Source organism: Zootoca vivipara, chromosome 15, assembly GCF_965207765.1.
Source record: "Zootoca vivipara chromosome 15, rZooViv2.hap1.1, whole genome shotgun sequence".
Lineage (NCBI taxonomy): Eukaryota > Metazoa > Chordata > Lepidosauria > Squamata > Lacertidae > Zootoca > Zootoca vivipara.
Window position 1 is genome coordinate 22,578,947 of NC_142598.1, and position 17,322 is coordinate 22,596,268.

General features: G+C 45.2%; 1 protein-coding gene across 10 annotated transcripts in view; it reads left to right on the top strand.

Annotated features, from left to right (window-relative positions):
* Positions 1 to 2,303: 2,303 nt before the first annotated feature.
* LOC118097646 (rap1 GTPase-activating protein 1) overlaps positions 2,304 to 17,322 on the top strand; it is a 48,867-nt gene continuing 33,848 nt past the window's right edge. For 8 of the 10 annotated variants that reach the window (XM_088658895.1, XM_088658896.1, XM_088658893.1 and 5 more), the window contains exon 1: positions 2,440 to 2,600. The gene's annotated coding sequence lies outside the window, so the exon portion shown is untranslated. Of the gene's footprint in view, positions 2,601 to 17,322 lie in introns of all 10 variants that reach the window. The other 2 variants (XM_088658892.1, XM_035140729.3) reach the window with 1 other exon arrangement.

The following is a 17,322-nucleotide window of genomic DNA, read 5'->3' on the forward strand; positions in this document are numbered from 1 at the left end:
GCAGCAGAAAACAACCTTTCTCCCTCCTCTATATGACATCATTTTATATATTTGAACATGGCTATCATATCACCCCTTAACCACCTCTTCTCCAGGCTAAACATACCTAGCTCCCTAAGCCGTTCCTCATAAGGCACGGGTGTCAAACACAAGGCCCGCGGGCCAAATCTGGCCCGCCAGACCTCATCATGTGGCCCATGTAGCCAGGACCGGCTCGCCCAGCAAGTGGAGGAGCTTTGTGGTGGCCTCCCTTTTCCCTCCACCAGCCGCGCTGCGAGAGCAGGGAGGGAAGTTAGCAGAACAGGGGCACTAGGACCCTGTTCCGCTCTGCAGCGCCAGGGTCATCCCTCACCCCGGCGCTGCGTTTCATTGGTAGAGGTGCCGCCACATGGCAGCACCTCTACCAATGAAACGCAGCGCCCTGTTGGCGGGAAGGAACCCGGCGTGGCCCGGCCTGCCCAGGCACCCCGCTCCGCGGGGAGAAGGGAGAAAGGCTGCGCGAAGCAGCAGTGCCCCCTCCCCCACTCAATCCGGTGGCATCGGACAGGCAAGCAGCCTCTGGCACAGCGCGGCCCTGCTGTGAGGTGCGGGGGCCGCCGTGAGGCTCCCGCCGCCCGGCAAGCCAAGTAAGAGTTTACCTTTTTTTTTAGAGTGGGTTGGGCGCCATAGCTGCCAAGTTATCCCTTTTTTAAAGGGATTTTCCATTATGCTGAATAGGCTTCCTCGCGAGAAAAGGGAAAACTTGGCAGCTATGGTGGGCGCCCGAGGGATCCCTGCACCAGGGCGCCCGATGACCTTAAGACGGCCCTGCGTGTAGCCGCCGCCGGCTGCCAGCCTTCACCTTTTATTCTCCCCCTTTTTTTTTGACACAAGATACAACCGGCCCTTTGAGGGTGACCAAACTGCTGGTGCGGCCCCCGATGAATTTGAGTTTGACACCCCTGTCATAAGGCATCGTTTCCAGGCCTTTGACCATTTTGGTTGCCCTCCTCTGGACACGTTCCAGCTTGTCAGTATCCTTCTTGAACTGTGGTGCCCAGAACTGGAATAATAATAATAATAATAATAATAATAATAATAATAATAATAATAATAATAATGGATAGTTTGCAGTTGCCCTGTCCCGAGATCTTCGAAGGAAGCCTGAAAAACCAATGTGATGAAGGATCTGTAAATAAACAGAAGCCTTCTACCTGGAAAAGAAAACGCCACATAAAACTGACAACCATCTTCCTCAAGGAAGCTGTGTCTAGAAAAGCAGAGACTGAGGTGACCCCCCCCTCCCTCTACCCACTGGCAGACTGTGTTCATCTGCCTTCTCCCTCCACCCCTCCAGGCGGCTCGGCTGCCAGTCTAAGATGCGAGCCAAGTTTGGAAACAGGCACGGACAAGGTCATCTCAGACATCTGGCTCCTAATGTCTTATCATTTCTGCTGGAAGGAGGCAGCCAGAGGAGGTCTTCCACCCCAAAACTCTGTGGAATTCACTTCCAAGCAAACGTATGCAGGGGGTCGGATTGCAATGGATGGATATTCCTTTTTTAAAAAAAATTGTTACAGGAAACCATAACCTTGGTATGAGGGGTGTGGGCACAAGCTGGATCGTGCCTGGCTACCACCAGTGGGCCACTGGCCAATGTCTAGTAAGGCTGCTGGTTCTCTTCTAAAGAATGATAGGCTGGGCAGATCTCAGCCTGCCTGTCCAGGCAGGTGCTTTCGAAGCAAGGGAAAGGATGCTTCACAAATACACACACAAACACACAATTCTTGGCTTACAGATCAAGTGTGGTTAGTATGCTGCAGCAGTGGCAACTTGAATAAAATATTGGGGGAGGGCAGGTCACAAGACGTGGTGCTCACACACCATTTGAATGACAATGCTATCAACCTGGGGGGGGCAGCCCCCTCAAAAAATTTATGGGGGGGAGGCCGAAGGGTCCTTGGCCCTCTAGGAGTTGTCTGTTATGGTGTGCTGGACCTGAAACCTCCACTCAGCCACAAAGCTTCCTTTGGGTGACTTTGGGCCGGCCAGTGATCTACCTCGCAGGGTTGTCGTGAGGATAACAATGGAGAGGAGGGGAAGCAGCGCACTCTTTGGAGGAAAGCAGCGAAATGCATGTAACGGGACTACTAGATCCCGAAAATGCGCATACTGCCTCTTCTTAGAGTGCACCTTGGGAGAAGACAAGCAGTCTTATACAACTGGCCCGATAATAGATGATTAGAATAGCCATGGTCTTCTCCATCACTTGGACGGGGGTGGTGGGTGGGTTCTAATTGGTGTTGCCTCTGTGGGCCACCCCCACTCCTGTGTTGTGCGTCCTGACTTCAGGCTGCTGCACGCCCAGCAGCGGGTCCATGCCAGCCTCTCTCCCCACCACCCTCCTCCCCATGCAGGTGGAGCAGCAGCAGCAGCAGCGGAAGGGGAGGAGAAGAGGACACGGCAACCTACTTGAATAATTGATAGGCTGGGCTGCCAAGCGGGGAGCGAGCAAACGCGGAGGAGCAGCCGGACGCCGGGCTCCCTGCGCCGCCGCCTCCGGAGCCTCCACCCTCGCCCCCCGCTCGCCGCCACGTCGGAGATGCGAGCGCTGCGCGCAGGTAGGGGGGCTCGGCGCGCCTCTCTCTCCCGCCGGGCTAATTAGGGAGGGATGCGGGCAATGGCCCCTGGTGGAGGAGGCGGCTTTGGAGAATTAACTCGGGCACGTTCCCGGAGAGCTCTCGGCGGGCAGGAGCTTAATGGAGCCTCCCTCTCCCAGGGCAGTGTACCCCTGAATGCCAATTTGCCAGCACCCTGGTTGCGCGAGCAGCTGTTTGGGTGTTGGGAAACTGTAGGGGGCTGCTCAACTCGGCTGACCTCTGAGCTGCCCTGGGTGACATCCCCCAAGCAAAGGCAGAAGAAGGATGGGGTGGTAAGTGGGCTGGAGATCGGTGGATGCTGGTAAGGAGGCTCACAGCCCAGTAGGGTTGGCACCTTCTCTTCCCCCGACTCATCCCTCCTTTTAGAGCATTACAGGCAGAAATGCAGCAGGTGCAGGTGCTTCATACTATTGGGAGCCTGTGCAGTTTGAAAGCTGCACCTGCTGTATTGCTGCCTGCCACACCACTGTTAACAGGCATAAAGTGAGGGAGAGTAGTGCAGGTAAATTTCTGGTCCTGGACCTGTGGGAAGGTGGGAAGTAGATGTCCAAACAACCTGAGTAGTTATGAGCCTGGGACTCAGCCGGTTTGAGCACCAGCACCCGTCTTCAGCAGTATGGCTCATCAATGCTGGATATGGGAGAATTTTCTTTATTTTTAAGTGCCTTTCTGAGCATGTGTAGACTGCCTTTCTCTCATTACTGAGTAGCCCCCAAATATATAGGGCTGGCTGGGGTGGCGGGGGGGGGGCTTGAAGGTCAGAGATCATGACTTCCAGGCAAAATGGAGCCCCTGGCATCTTTCTTCCTGCAAATAGGCACCACTGGGAATCAGCTTGAGCACAAGTAGGCTGCAGGCGAGCCTGACACTTGGCAAGACCTGTTTCACTTCTGCCTGTGCCGGAGAGCTGGCTATGCTGAGGTAGAGGTTGCATCTTTGAGGCTCCTTAATATCGGCGGCAACTCGCAAGAGGCTCTTTGTATATCTGTGCATCTCATAGCGGATATCATCTGTTTGGTATGTGCAATTTGGATTTGCTTCTATTTCCAAACGTTAAAAAAGAACAACAGAACCTGCACTTCTGTGGTGCTGGCTGGCGTTCAGCTGCTGCTACGGTATGTGCCATTGTGTTTGCATGCGAGAGAGGCTGTATTCCACAGAGGGGTAGCCATGCTAGTCTGTTGCAGCAAAGACAACAAAAGAGTCCCGTGGCATCTTAAAGACCAACAGATTTATGGTGGCACAAGCTTTTCTGGATGAGAGCCCTCTTCATCAGCTGCGTGGTATTGCTATTTCAGTTGGCAGATAATATACATGGGCACAGAGGGGATTCCTAACCCCCCCCCCCAGGTCTCTTATGTCTCTCATCAGACTTGCAGGTCCTTATTGTGACTCATTTCATTGATGGATGGTGCAGAAGATCAGTCCATGAAATTTGTCTAGACTTCTAGACTGCGAAGTAGGAGGAAAAAGCATGCTCAATTGTCTTTTTAAAGTTCATTTGCTTTTGGCTGTTCGATTCAGAAACAAATTAAAAATTGTAGCAGGGAAAAAGATATGAGAACAAGCCTTCCAAAAGCTAATCCTGGAGAAATATGTGGCATTTTGCAGCTGACGAGTTAATAAAAACCACACTACTTTTTTCTTGTTTGTTTGTTTGTTTGTTTGACAAAAAAGCACCACCTTTCAGCAGAGGAGGAAACCCTATTCAGTTTCAGAGATAACACAGTGAAACATGTAGAGGAGAATATCTTCCTCTTTACGGCACAGAACGGTGTCTCAAATTGAAAGGAACATTGCGATAATGTCCATCAAGTACAGCAGAGGGCAGCTGTTGGAACCTTAGCAATGCAAAAGCAGATCTCAGTTTAGAACGACAACAAAACGTAGACCTGTCCCAGTTAAATAATGTTCAAGGCTGTGCTAAAATTGTATTAATTCATAATCAGGGTGCTTTCTTTAAGAATGACTACCGAATAAAAAAATTCTCTCTGCTGTTAAATTCCATTTAACAGCTGGCAGCTCGGATTCAGGCAAGCAATTTTAAAGAAGGAAATAGGGTTGCTTGGGAGTAAGTCCCATTTAATTAAACTGGACTTGCTTCTGAGTAGATACATACTCTGGGCCTGCTCAGGCCGGACTTTCTCCTCTTTGCTCAAGGCAATCTATCCTCAACTGAGCTGTTTTTTTTTGGGGGGGGGGTTCAGGAGAGAGGGTGGCTGGTGAAGACCACCTCAGGGTCTGTTCCAGCTGCACTTACTTCTCCTGGGCAATCTAGCATCAGTCAACCTGTAGGGAAGGATCCTAGATATGCTAAAACTGTTTACTGTGTTTTTAAAATACATAAAAATATGTAATTTGTAAGCAACCTTGGGTGGATTTATATCCTGAAGGGCAGCATATAGACATAACGATAAACAAACAAACAAACAAACAAACAAGACAATTACCGTATATAGAATTGCACTGTAAAGTGGTTTTCTGGGCTCAGTAGGACAATTAGGGGAGTTGGGTTGCAATTGTTCTTGGAAGGCTCCCAAGGACATGCTGCGATTTGACATACATTATAGTTGACAAGACACTGATATATTTTCATCTCGGCTGAAGATGAGTTGGTGCACCATTGTGAGAGCAGAATGCAGGACTAGATGGGCCTTTGATCCACGAGGACTCTTCCTATGTTCTGATTTCCAGTTTCATTTCACCACAACACTCTCAAGATGGATCTTAGGGTTTTGTTTGGAAATGTTTCAGATCTGAGGGTCTACAAATGCCCCAGACTACTGCCTCATGGAAGGTGTGCAGGAATACTTGCTTGCCTCCGTGGATACTCTAAAAATTATGAGCCACATATATGGACTGATCCCTTTTTAGCTGAGCTAGGTCCAGGTGTGTTTCCTAGTTATCCAGCTAGAGAACAGGATTTCCAAATATGAGTTATGGCTTCCTTAATTTTATGAGTCAATGTGCTTAACTATGAGCCCCAAAGCATCAGACTCTCCAAGTGTCCTATTTTCAAGGGATGTCCCTGATTTAGAGAAGCTGTTCCAGTTAATAATAATAATAATAATAATAATAATACTTTATTATTTATACCCCGCCCATCTGGCTGGGTGTCCCCAGCCACTCTGGGCAGCTCCCAACATATTAATATTGTTAATAATAAAGTGATAAAACATCAAACATTAAAAACTTCCCAAAACAGGGCTGCCTTCAGATGTCTTCTAAAAGTTAGATAGTTGTTTATTTGCTTGACACCTGATGGAAGAAGGCCCTCTGCCTGATTTGATCCCGGAATGTCCCACTTTTCCTTAGGATGTCCCTATTTTCATTGGAGAAATGTTGGAGGGTATGAAATATTATTTACTTATTATATCTTGCCTTTCCACCAAATAGTGCTCAAGATGCCTTGGAGCAATATAAATATTCACTTTAGTTTTGCCATAGTTTATGTTAAGATCATTTTTTTTACACCAATATCCACCTAAGGTGATTAACCGTTGTTATAACCTACCTTTGCATAGATGAGATAGGAGGGACTGTATTGGTTTCTTTAACCATCCGTTGGGGGAAGGAGAGAGCTTGTTATCGCCAAGTGCACCTGTAGTTTCCTTTATAGAAAAGGTTAAAAGAAATCGAGCGAGACTGCATTCTTGTTTTATTCCCCAAGTGATTGGCATATTATTTGCTAATAACCCAGAGGCTGCTGTCTAAATATAGAACCCTTTTTTAAACAGCAAGAATTGGCTATCTAGATTGTTTCAGAAAAGGCTTCCCTCAACTTTTCCTGAACCATTGTGTCAAAAGCAGTCTTTAAAAATCCTCAAAAGCAGCATATACAGGTGAAACTCGGGAAATTAGAATATCGTCGAAAAGTGCATTTATTTCAGTAATGCAACTTAAAAGGTGAAACCAATATATGAGATAGATGCATGACATGCAAAGCAAGATATGTCAAGCCTTTATTTGTTGTAATTGCAATTATTTGTCGCTAGGCGGGTCAATTATAAATGGAATGTAATTAATGAAATGTAATAGCGATGTTTATTTTTGTAACTATCTGTTTTATTACTGTAGAATTTCCAAAAGAAAGCATTTGTAAAAATGAAAATTAAAATAAAAAATAATAAGTTGCATTACTGAAATAAATGCACTTTTCGACGATATTCTAATTTTCCGAGTTTCACCTGTAGAATCTCGCCCGTGCAAAATGGAAAAAAATGACTGCTGGCTGTACGTACGACTCTATTCACCAACATGTTGTTGCTGTTGCCTACCCGTAACCCCTTTTATTATCTTGGAAGGGGGTTATCATGGTTTTGGATCCTGTGGAAATTGTGCAAGACTTGTCTCCCTATTGATTCTCATCTGTTCGGATGTTTCTCATCCATGTCCAATATCTTAAATTACCATTTTGTTTAATATTTAATCCATAATGTCCTGCTGTTGCTGTGGCATCTTGCGGACCGTTCTTGTTCTAATGAGATCTTACTCATTCTCATTGCCAGAGGAAAATAAAGTTCGCGTAGTTCTCTTGCTGCTAAATGACTACTATAAATGTAATCGGTGGTGATATAGGGTGGCAATGACCAGGGCCAGAATAATCCTGGTCAGGCCACGTAGGCCCAAGGAGCAAGAGGAACTCCATTTTGTATATTCAATTCTAAATCTCTCTGCCTCTGATAGAAAGCAAACAGGCACAGCATGTTTGCACATCTAATGCAAAGATCTAACCACACACAGCACTTCTAAGAAATTCTAGCATAAACCACAAGAGCAAGAGGATGCAGCCCACCGCAAGTTCTAAGTAGGGCACAACCACAATTGTGCCTGTAAAATTCCACATAGACACGTGTATGAAGGTACCAGGTACATAACGCCACCTAGTAGAGTTGGGCGGGTGACTTTGCATCTTGGGGTGCTCTCTCTTGATTGGTTGATGAAGTACTGCAGAAAGGCTGATCTTCACTTCACTCTGTCAAAAAAGGTATAAAAGCACTCTGTGTATGCCCATGGGTCGGGCAGAATGAGAAACTCATTCTCACTGCCACCATTTATTGCAATAAATGTTTTAATAAATCTGTTTTATAATATGTACAACTGCCTGAGATTTCGTCTGGTCAATTTGGGAAGCCAATCATCCATATTATATTTCTGGTGTCCTTACATTTCTGGTGCAAGCGTGACTCGGATGAGGGCATTTCCCTGAACCAGAGGCAGTCCCCTTTTGCCCCAATGGACAGGGCGCAGATTCCTAACGGCGCCTCTGGTCTGGTGCACACCGGCAGACTTTTTCCGGAGGATCAGAGGTGGCCCTTGAGTTTCCGTGCCCTGGACGAAGAGGCAAAAGGACCGAGGTTGGAAGGGAAGAACAGGAAAAGCCGGCTGGGGTAAGTAGAAAGGGAAAAGGTACCTTGAAGGGAATTGGCCCCCTTTAATGAGGGGAAGGGAGATCCTGATCACATCTCCAGCGTGTTGGTAGTACTCAGTTAATTAGAGGTCAACTGGGAAAACCATGCGCTTTGGGTAAGAGGCAAAGGGAGGAGGAAAATGTGTATGTTAGTAGTCAGTAGGGAGGAGGTCCCCTGACAAATAGATACTTAGGAAACAAGGAAAAACTGGGAGGTAGAGTGTGGTAAAGTGTCCAATGCATGGTATGTGTGGCAAAGTTTGCAGTGCATGCTCTGGTTGAATGAGGGGATACTTTACAGGGCCATAAATGGGAGGAGTATGGTCAAGAGGAGGGAAAAATGTGATTTCCCTAGAATTCATGATAGATAAATTCAGAATGCTATAAAAGAAATTTAATTTACAAGTCCTGCCAACAACAAGTTCAGAGAAAAATGGTGGCGCAAACCAGTATCCCCCACCCCCAGAGAGAAGAAAGGCATTTTGAGAAAGAAGATGAAGAGAAAGGCAGTGGTTAAACAGCAACAAATAATGGCTCAAGGACCAGTGAGGAACCAGAAGGGGTTCAAAGGTCACTGGTGAAGGTCAGTTGCTAGGACGGAGATGTCTCGGTCAATGTAAAAGAGGAAGGAAGAGTGTTCGGAGAAAGATGGGACAAGGGGGTCCCAGCAGAAGAGAGTTCGTCGGTTTGGCAGGCATGGCAAGGAGCCGTGGTCAAGGTGACCTAAGAGTTACCTGCATCTGGACTTTGTTATAAACATAGGCACCCAGTATTCTGTTTTTAAATATCCTTGAAACAGCACCAAAAAGCCAAAAGAAGCATCAGACTGATTTTATGCCTAAAAGGGCTGTACAAACAGACAGCGGAGGATTGGTTCAGAAAAATCATCTCTGCAACCTTTAAAATGCTATTCACCACACTAGAAATGAGGCTACCGCCGCACAGGATACTGACAAAATGCCAGTAACGGTGCTCAGAAAATGTTTTCATATGCTTCAGCTGGCTTCAAAAGAAAAGAAAAGGAAAAAATCATGTACTTAAGTAGTTCACAACGCAAGAGACAATAGATTTTATTTGAACAATTATAATCTTTTCCCCAAGTCCTGTTGTAGCTGTGCAGACTTTAGTTTTTGGGGAAACTTACAAGAATGGGGAAAAAGAGACATTTGAGTCCTTCTAAAAGCAAACTACGTTTAAAGGGTTTAACCCTCCTACCTGCAGCCCCATTTCATATGTTTTTGTGACAGCAACATGTTGGAAAATTTGTAGAACTGCATATTTTAATGAAATGAATGTCTGTCAACTAAAGAATTCAGGATAAGGTAGAAGGAAGTTATACTGAATTGAGATTTGTGTGTAAAGACATTGTTTGAATCTAACACTACGTTGGAAGACAGGCTGCAACATCTCAATAACTCTCAAACCTCCGGCAGAGATGTGTGGCGTAACCCCCCTTATTTGGTTACACAAGCGATTCTGCATGATTTGTATTTGCACAACTTGTTTTCTCCTGCAACCTGCACTTAGAGACTGTGGCTGTGCCTGGCTGGTGTTGCCATTTTGGACATTCTATTGTGTGACATTGTGTGACCAAGACAGTTGCTGTGAAAGTAGGGAGAAAAAGATGTTATGCTTTGGAGGTCCACGTTTCAGCTTACAAAAACACTACTGCTCTAAATGCTTTGACTTTTTTTAAAAAAATTATGTCTCACGGAAACAGCCCGTTGCTACAAAGCAGCTGTAAGTTTTTTCTTCTTCTAGAAACCACAAGACTTTGCATAATTTGAAAAACAGGCTTCAGTATCCTAGCAGAACTCAGCCGTCGGCAGCTGGATGGGAGGCAAATACGGATTTAAAGGACCCCTCCTTAACCCTGCACATGCATGAAGTTCTGTGGAAGGAAAGAGAAACCACGGGGAGATCCTGAAAGATGGACCAGACGTGGAATCCTGTTGTAAGCCTTGTGAAATTCTGCAAAGACTGCTGTAAGGCACTGCTGCTATATCCCAGAGATGACTTCTCAACTAACTGCTGCTACATCCCAGAGATGACTTCTGTGTGCCAGACACACCTCAATGTCCCATACGTGGGACGCACTACCTCGGAGAGTTTGGTGGTGGACTTACCAGCAAGAAGTTCTAAAACAGCAGCGGCAGCTACAAGGACAATCTCTTTCTCCCCCCCCCCCTTTGTTTTTTTATCTACAGGAAATCACTCGAGCGAAGAGCGTGTAGCCTTGCGGAGCCTGACACGATGGTTCCAGCCTGACGCTAGCGAGTCCCTGAGTGAATCCCTGAAGGAATGGAGACGAGACCCTCTTCATTCCTAGGTGGTGAGGTATCCATTCCATCCGGTGAAAGTGCCTGAGATGACCCCCTGGATCCACACCCTGCTGTACCTAATCAGAAGTGGGTACCCAGCGCACGGTGCACCAGTTTCCCCTTGCAGCGTCTGACCGGCAAAAGACGCCCAGCGCATGGGAAACCGAAGTAGCCCCTGCTGTGACACTCCGGACGCTGTCACTCGACGCACGGGTTGAGGAATGTCCATCTTATGCAGCACCAAACATCAAGGAGACAAGGAGACGCAGTAAATCTTAGACCCTTATATATGTATGTATGTATGTATGTATGTATATTTGTATGGGAGGCATCAATTGAGTGGGACCCACAGTAGAAGTCTACCTGCCCCCAAAGCAGTATCCTTAATTTGGAAGGAAGGGCAGTGTACCTGCCTCACTTGAGCGAACAGACCCAAAACAGTTTCAGAAATTGAACCATGGGGTGGGTTCCAGCAACTCCCTAGGTGATACAGGGCTATAGCTGGGTTGGGGATGTAACTGGAAGAGCTGGCCAGGTGCACCCCTCAGTTCTGGCTTTGGAAATGATGGGAGAAGCTTCTGGTAGCCCACTGATATCTAATGCAAGCCTCTCCTGATTCTGGCAAACTGGAACAATAGCCATTCTTTCTGTAGCCAAATGCTCAGCTGGGACAAACCTCCAATTGTTATATATATATATATCTTCCTGGCCTTTAGAACTGTGTAGGAACTCTTGAAACCCACTGATTTGCATTGAAGCCCAGTACTGAGCTGAGAGAGAACTGTGTATTTTCCTGCTGACATAAAGTTTTGGAAACAGTGGCCAAAGCCCCTTGCAACTATAGTTACACACCCAGTATCTCTGAAGACTAGTGTGGCCGTTATAGATTCATGGCCCACCTGAGAGAAAGAACCCTTTGTTGCCAAAAGTCTGTATTGTGATTTTTTGTGTGTGCCTCAAATGGAAATGCAATGTAGTAGAAAGTGGCACTTGTGCTTCGACAAAAATGATGTTTGTATAATGCAAATATGTGTTTCCAGTTAGGTCTAACACGAAGGCTAAAAATTTCAACAGAAAATGCTTAGGAGTTATGGAAATGAACTAATCAAAAGCTGAACCAGGCTTAAATTCAGCAAGCATTTTTACTCTGGTTTATAGCATCAAGCTGAAGCAGGAAAAGAGAGAAAAAAAAAACTTTCATGGTTATTTTACACTGACAGTTCTGCAGACTGAATGCCTTAATCTACAGGCTCTCAGAGTTTGTGTATAGTCCTATGAATTAGCTGATGGTGTCTGTCCTAACAGTGAATTATTCTTCCCCCTTAGGAAAGATTTCCAACCCCATGTGTATGTGTGGTAGCACTTTTAAACTGTTTAGTGATGCACATTATTCACTTGTTTTAGAAACACTAGCTTGTATACCTTAAGTTAAGAAGTTTCAAAATGAAGGTCTGAATGTGCCAGGTAACAAAATGTAGGTCTGTTTGTGAAATATTTTGCTATTTGATTTAAGAAAGTAATGCACTAATGTCTTTAATGACTGCTAGTTCCTAGCACCTTCTTAGTTCTGGTGACCCTAAGAAACATTTAACAGCCTTGGTCAGGTATTTTAACTGTTCAGTAGAAAAGGCAGCCTCCACCCCGAAGTTATCTATCTGCCTTGCACTATTTCCCTGGAAGTCAAAAACCTAACATTTGAGCAAGCTTCCAGTTAGCCTTCTTCTGCCCTACATACTTCTTTGAAGCCCAGCAATCTTCTCAGAGTTCTGAAGTCTCTCAATAGAGCATTAGGTTTTGGCCAGACTCTCAGGACTAGATGCAGCTGGCCAGGTAGCCCTTCTGAACTCCTCCTGCTGTGTGTACATCAATCATGATCAACGCGTGGTGACCGATATTGGACGGATCAGGGAACTAACATCTGTATACAACTAGAGTACATGTGTTGAGAGTGATGTTAAAAACATTAAGAAGCAGGCTGATTTGTACCACAAGGTTAGCCTAGACGGTGCAGGTCTGCCCAGTGTATGGAGTTAGATTAGTTCTTGGCTCCCAGGTTGGTCATAGTTAAAAGAGATTCTGCTCATAATATCAATTTTCTTTCTTATTGTCTTAGCCCTATGCAGAACCTTGGTTTGTAAAAAGTTTCTGGTAACCCTTCTGAGACAAGCTGAGTAACAAGCTGGGAAAAGTCAGCAGAAGCTTCCTCACTTACTTTGCTCTCTGTTGCCCATCCTTTGGCCTAACATTGGAGCATGGGAAGCTGCTGGCTCCTCTGTAGAATCATAGAGTTGGAAGAGACCACAAGGGCCATCCAGTCCAACCCCCTGCCAAACAGGAAACACCAGGAAACACTGTAGTGCGATGGGTCAATCAAATGGAGATGCAGAAACACACCTGTTCTTCATCTCCATATTGAAGAGGAGGGAATATAGGGTGGCAATGACCAGGGCCAGAATAATCCTGGTCAGGCCACGTAGGCCCAAGGAGCAAGAGGAACTCCATTTTGTATATTCAATTCTAAATCTCTCTGCCTCTGATAGAAAGCAAACAGGCACAGCATGTTTGCACATCTAATGCAAAGATCTAACCACACACAGCACTTCTAAGAAATTCTAGCATAAACCACAAGAGCAAGAGGATGCAGCCCACCGCAAGTTCTAAGTAGGGCACAACCACAATTGTGCCTGTAAAATTCCACATAGACACGTGTATGAAGGTACCAGGTACATAACGCCACCTAGTAGAGTTGGGCGGGTGACTTTGCATCTTGGGGTGCTCTCTCTTGATTGGTTGATGAAGTACTGCAGAAAGGCTGATCTTCACTTCACTCTGTCAAAAAAGGTATAAAAGCACTCTGTGTATGCCCATGGGTCGGGCAGAATGAGAAACTCATTCTCACTGCCACCATTTATTGCAATAAATGTTTTAATAAATCTGTTTTATAATATGTACAACTGCCTGAGATTTCGTCTGGTCAATTTGGGAAGCCAATCATCCATATTATATTTCTGGTGTCCTTACATTTCCTCTGTTTTAATTATCGGCATTTGCTCATTTTACTTTTTGCAGTGATATGGCTAATAGCAATAAAGCTGAGGCAGTGAAACAGGGGGGGAAATAGCTCAAAGGGATTTTATCATCAGGCAGTAGGACCAAGATTCAAGAAGCAACTCCTCTAACAGCAAACCCTATGCTCACTTAAACTGGGAGTAAGCCTCATTGACCCTAGCGGGACTTATTTCTGAATAAACATGCATTGTGAGAGAGGAAATAGGGAAATGCCCTTCACAAGAGGCTGAAGAGAAGTGAATTGGTATGTGTCAGGCTTGTTAATAAGGCTTCATTGATATACCAATCCCTGATTCCCCCTTCAGCAGCGCACAGACTATTTTCATACCTGGACTGAGGAGTTCAAAGAGATCAAGCTGTTACTAAGGGCTTTTGATGTCCCTTCTGATAAATGAGCAGGGGAAAGTAGCAATCAATCAATAAAATCCTAACAAATTTCAATAGAAAAACTATGGGGGGAAACTCTAGTTCTCAATGGCTGCATTCACACACAACTTAGCCATTATTTTAACATGATATGTTCAACACACCACAGGTCTTCTCATATACGCCCAAAGAAGTCATTGTTTGTTTCTCCAAACCTTGCTTTGTTTTCCAGCTTCTCTTGCCTCATGGTTTTGTAACCTGAAGAGCACTTGAGGTGGGGTGGGTAGCTATAAACAAACCATGGTTAAACAAGATTGTTAAGTTAGAACAGGCATCCCCACACTTTGGCCCTCCATATGTTTTGGACTACAATTCCCATCATCCCTGACCACTGGTCTTGTTAGCTAGGGATCATGGGAGTTGTAGGCCAAAACATCTGGAGGGCCAAAGTGTGGGGATGCCTGAGTTAGAACATAAACCCATGGTTAAAACACGTCATGATCCTTAAGCCAGCAACAAACCATAAGCTTATTGTGGTTTGGCAGAAAACAAACCATGGTTAGTATGTTGGCTGAATAGTCATAGTTGAGCTAAAAACACTATGGCTTAGCACAGGCATCCCCAAACTTCGGCCCTCCAGATGTTTTGGACTACAATTCCCATCATCCCTGACCACTGGTCCTGTTAGCTAGGGATCATGGGAGTTGTAGGCCAAAATATCTGGAGGGCCGCAATTTGGGGGATGCCTGGCTTAGCATTATGTATAAACCAGGGAACTGAGGTGGTGAACCAGGGGTTGCCAAAGTTTTTGGGCCCTTGAGTGAATTTGCAAGTTTGGGAGACCATAGTGGGCACTTTCTCCTCTGATAGCTTCTCCCTCCCCTGGACAGACAAAAGAGAGAACATGTCATGTCCACATGCACACACTATTTTTCTATGGGGGCTGGCTAAATGTTGGATCCAGCAGAATTAAAACAAATTTGCACGGGGTCCACCAAAAACCACCATCAAATCAAAACTTGTTTGAGCGGACTGCAGAGTAAAAAAAAAAAATCACAAATCTGGTGCTTGTGAGCACCACAGAAACATTAATCCCAGCCAGGCATGAATCCTTTTTGATCTCCCATGCTTTTACATATTTCGACTGAAAAATCGCTAAAAATAATAATCACAAAGCACATCTTTGGTCATTTGATGGTGTTTCTGAGGGGAAAATTATGAGGATCTGTAAGGATCCATATTTGTGTACGATGGCGTTGTTGCTAAACACCAGATCTGCAATTTGATGGCTCAGGCACCAGAGAGAGGTGTGATCTGCATTTCAGTGGTGGTTGAGGTGGCAGGGCGAGGGGGATAAACCCTATGAAAAAATGTGACATCAAGGGGAATCTGTTTTACTAGATTTGACGTGTGTATTTATGTATGCATGTGATTACACACTTTCTCTCTCTCTGACACCCCCCCCCCCACACACACACATTTCATATTCGCTCTCCTGGCTCCTATGGCACCTCACTTTCTCTCCTCTTCTCCTCCTGACTGCTATTTTTCTCCTCTCTGTCTCCCTGATAACTTCATTTTCCCTCCTGCCCTCTCAGTTGCTCCACTTTCTGCTCAGCTATTCAAGTACTGTACTGATCCTCCTTGAACAACATAGAGCTGAAAGCAGAATGGAAGCAGCATCACATTTCCTCCTTCCCCTCTACATGTTCTTTTCGAGGGAAAAATGTATCTATAACCACCTCAGGACAAAGCGGGCAGTGGATAAGGGCTGGCTTGCAAGGGAGGTGGGCGCACTCAGAGGCTTCACAGGCCCCTGAGGAATTGTGAGGGGTAGATTACAATTCCCCGGGTTATTTGCAGTGAGGAGGGGATGTGTTATAAATGTGCTTTAAATAAATGGTGTGCACACAGCTGCAATAACTGAATGTTACTCTCCTAAGACCAGTGCGGGGTATTTCGGGGTACTCATTTTGACTCAATAAAATCACCATTTTATAGTTCAGATCAGGGGAAATAAATACAGTAAATGGGCAAAAGTACAAAGATTCACAAGATGTTTAAGGGTATGTGTACCCCTGCGTACCCCCAGAAAAAAGCACTGCCTAAGACTATTTGTTCATATAAAAGAACAAGCATCACCTCTGCATTTAGAAAACTTGTATGTTAGTTTTCTTCAATAACGGCAGTTGTTTTGGTTCCTCCCAATTAAGTTTTCAGCCCAGATTATTATTATTATTATTATTATTATTATTATTATTATTATTATTATTATTATTATTCCAGAAGATTGCTTGCACCAGGGAAATGATCATTCTTCTGGACCTCTCAAGAGTATTTGATATACAGTCAAGGCCATCTCACATGAATGGGTGTGAGAGGCTCGATTTGCAGGTAGCACCAGTCATATGGGTGGTGTATAAATAATAAAATTCTTCTTCTTCTTCTTCTTCTTCTTCTTCTTCTTCTTCTTCTTCTTCTTCTTCTTCTTCTTCTTCTTCTTCTTCTTCTTCTTCTTCTTCTTCTTCTTCTTCTTCTTCTTCTTCTTCTTCTTCTCCCTGGAGGGCAGGAGCAGACCCAGAAGATGGTGTTAGGAGGACTACCAGTTTGCTGTTTTGTTTTGTTTTGTTTGCTGTTTTGTCTTTGGCCTATGCAGTACCGCAGTTTTAACCTTGTCCTCTGTGCTGTTCAATGTCTGCATTAAACTGCTGAGTGAAGTTACACAGAGACTGGGCATAGTCTTCTACGTGGATCTCCTGGTGGTCTGGCTCGTTTTCTTCTGCCATAATAAGGATAGACAACTAAATGGTTTCCTGCTCGTTCCTTGTTCTGCAGACCCATGCTCCTTTCCTCTGTCTCCCTCCTTGCCAAAACATCTCAGGTCCATCTCCCTTTTGTAACATCATGCTAGAAACCACTATGGTACTGTTGTTCAAACAACAGCCCTCGACGTACAATGATAAGCATGATGTTTTTTTCATGGAGATCTGGATTATCCCTGCCGAGGAAGTGCTAGGTTTTCGGTTTCCCTTCTCATTTTCCTCTTCAAAATATTCGCCTCCTTCATTTCTTGCTTTCCCTCTCTGACTCTCTCACCTTTCTTCCTTGGTTGTTCTCTAGCCCTCCTGACAACCTGCAGTGTCTCCCCAGGAGTTTCCTGCCCTTGCGCTGTGTAGATCGAGCCCTAACTGTGAGCTGTTCTTAATTTTGTCATTTGAAGTATATCTCAGGAGAGGAAAGGAAATAGCAGTTTAGATTTGGAGGTTTTTTGTTCGTTTTTTTAAAGCAAGGGGAATAGTGGTTTGGGGACAAATCCTGTCGCCTCTGGAGCCAGGGTGGCGAGTTTATGCTGGCACAGAAAGAGGAGACAGGAGGCCAAGCAACCCACAATTGGCAGAGAGAAGAGGATGTTTTCTCGGAAGCGTAGCTTTACCTTTGGAGTCTGTGAAGGGTATGTACCTATACAGGTCCTGGCTCACCCTGTTGCATGTCCTTCCTGCTGCATCTTCCAGGAAAA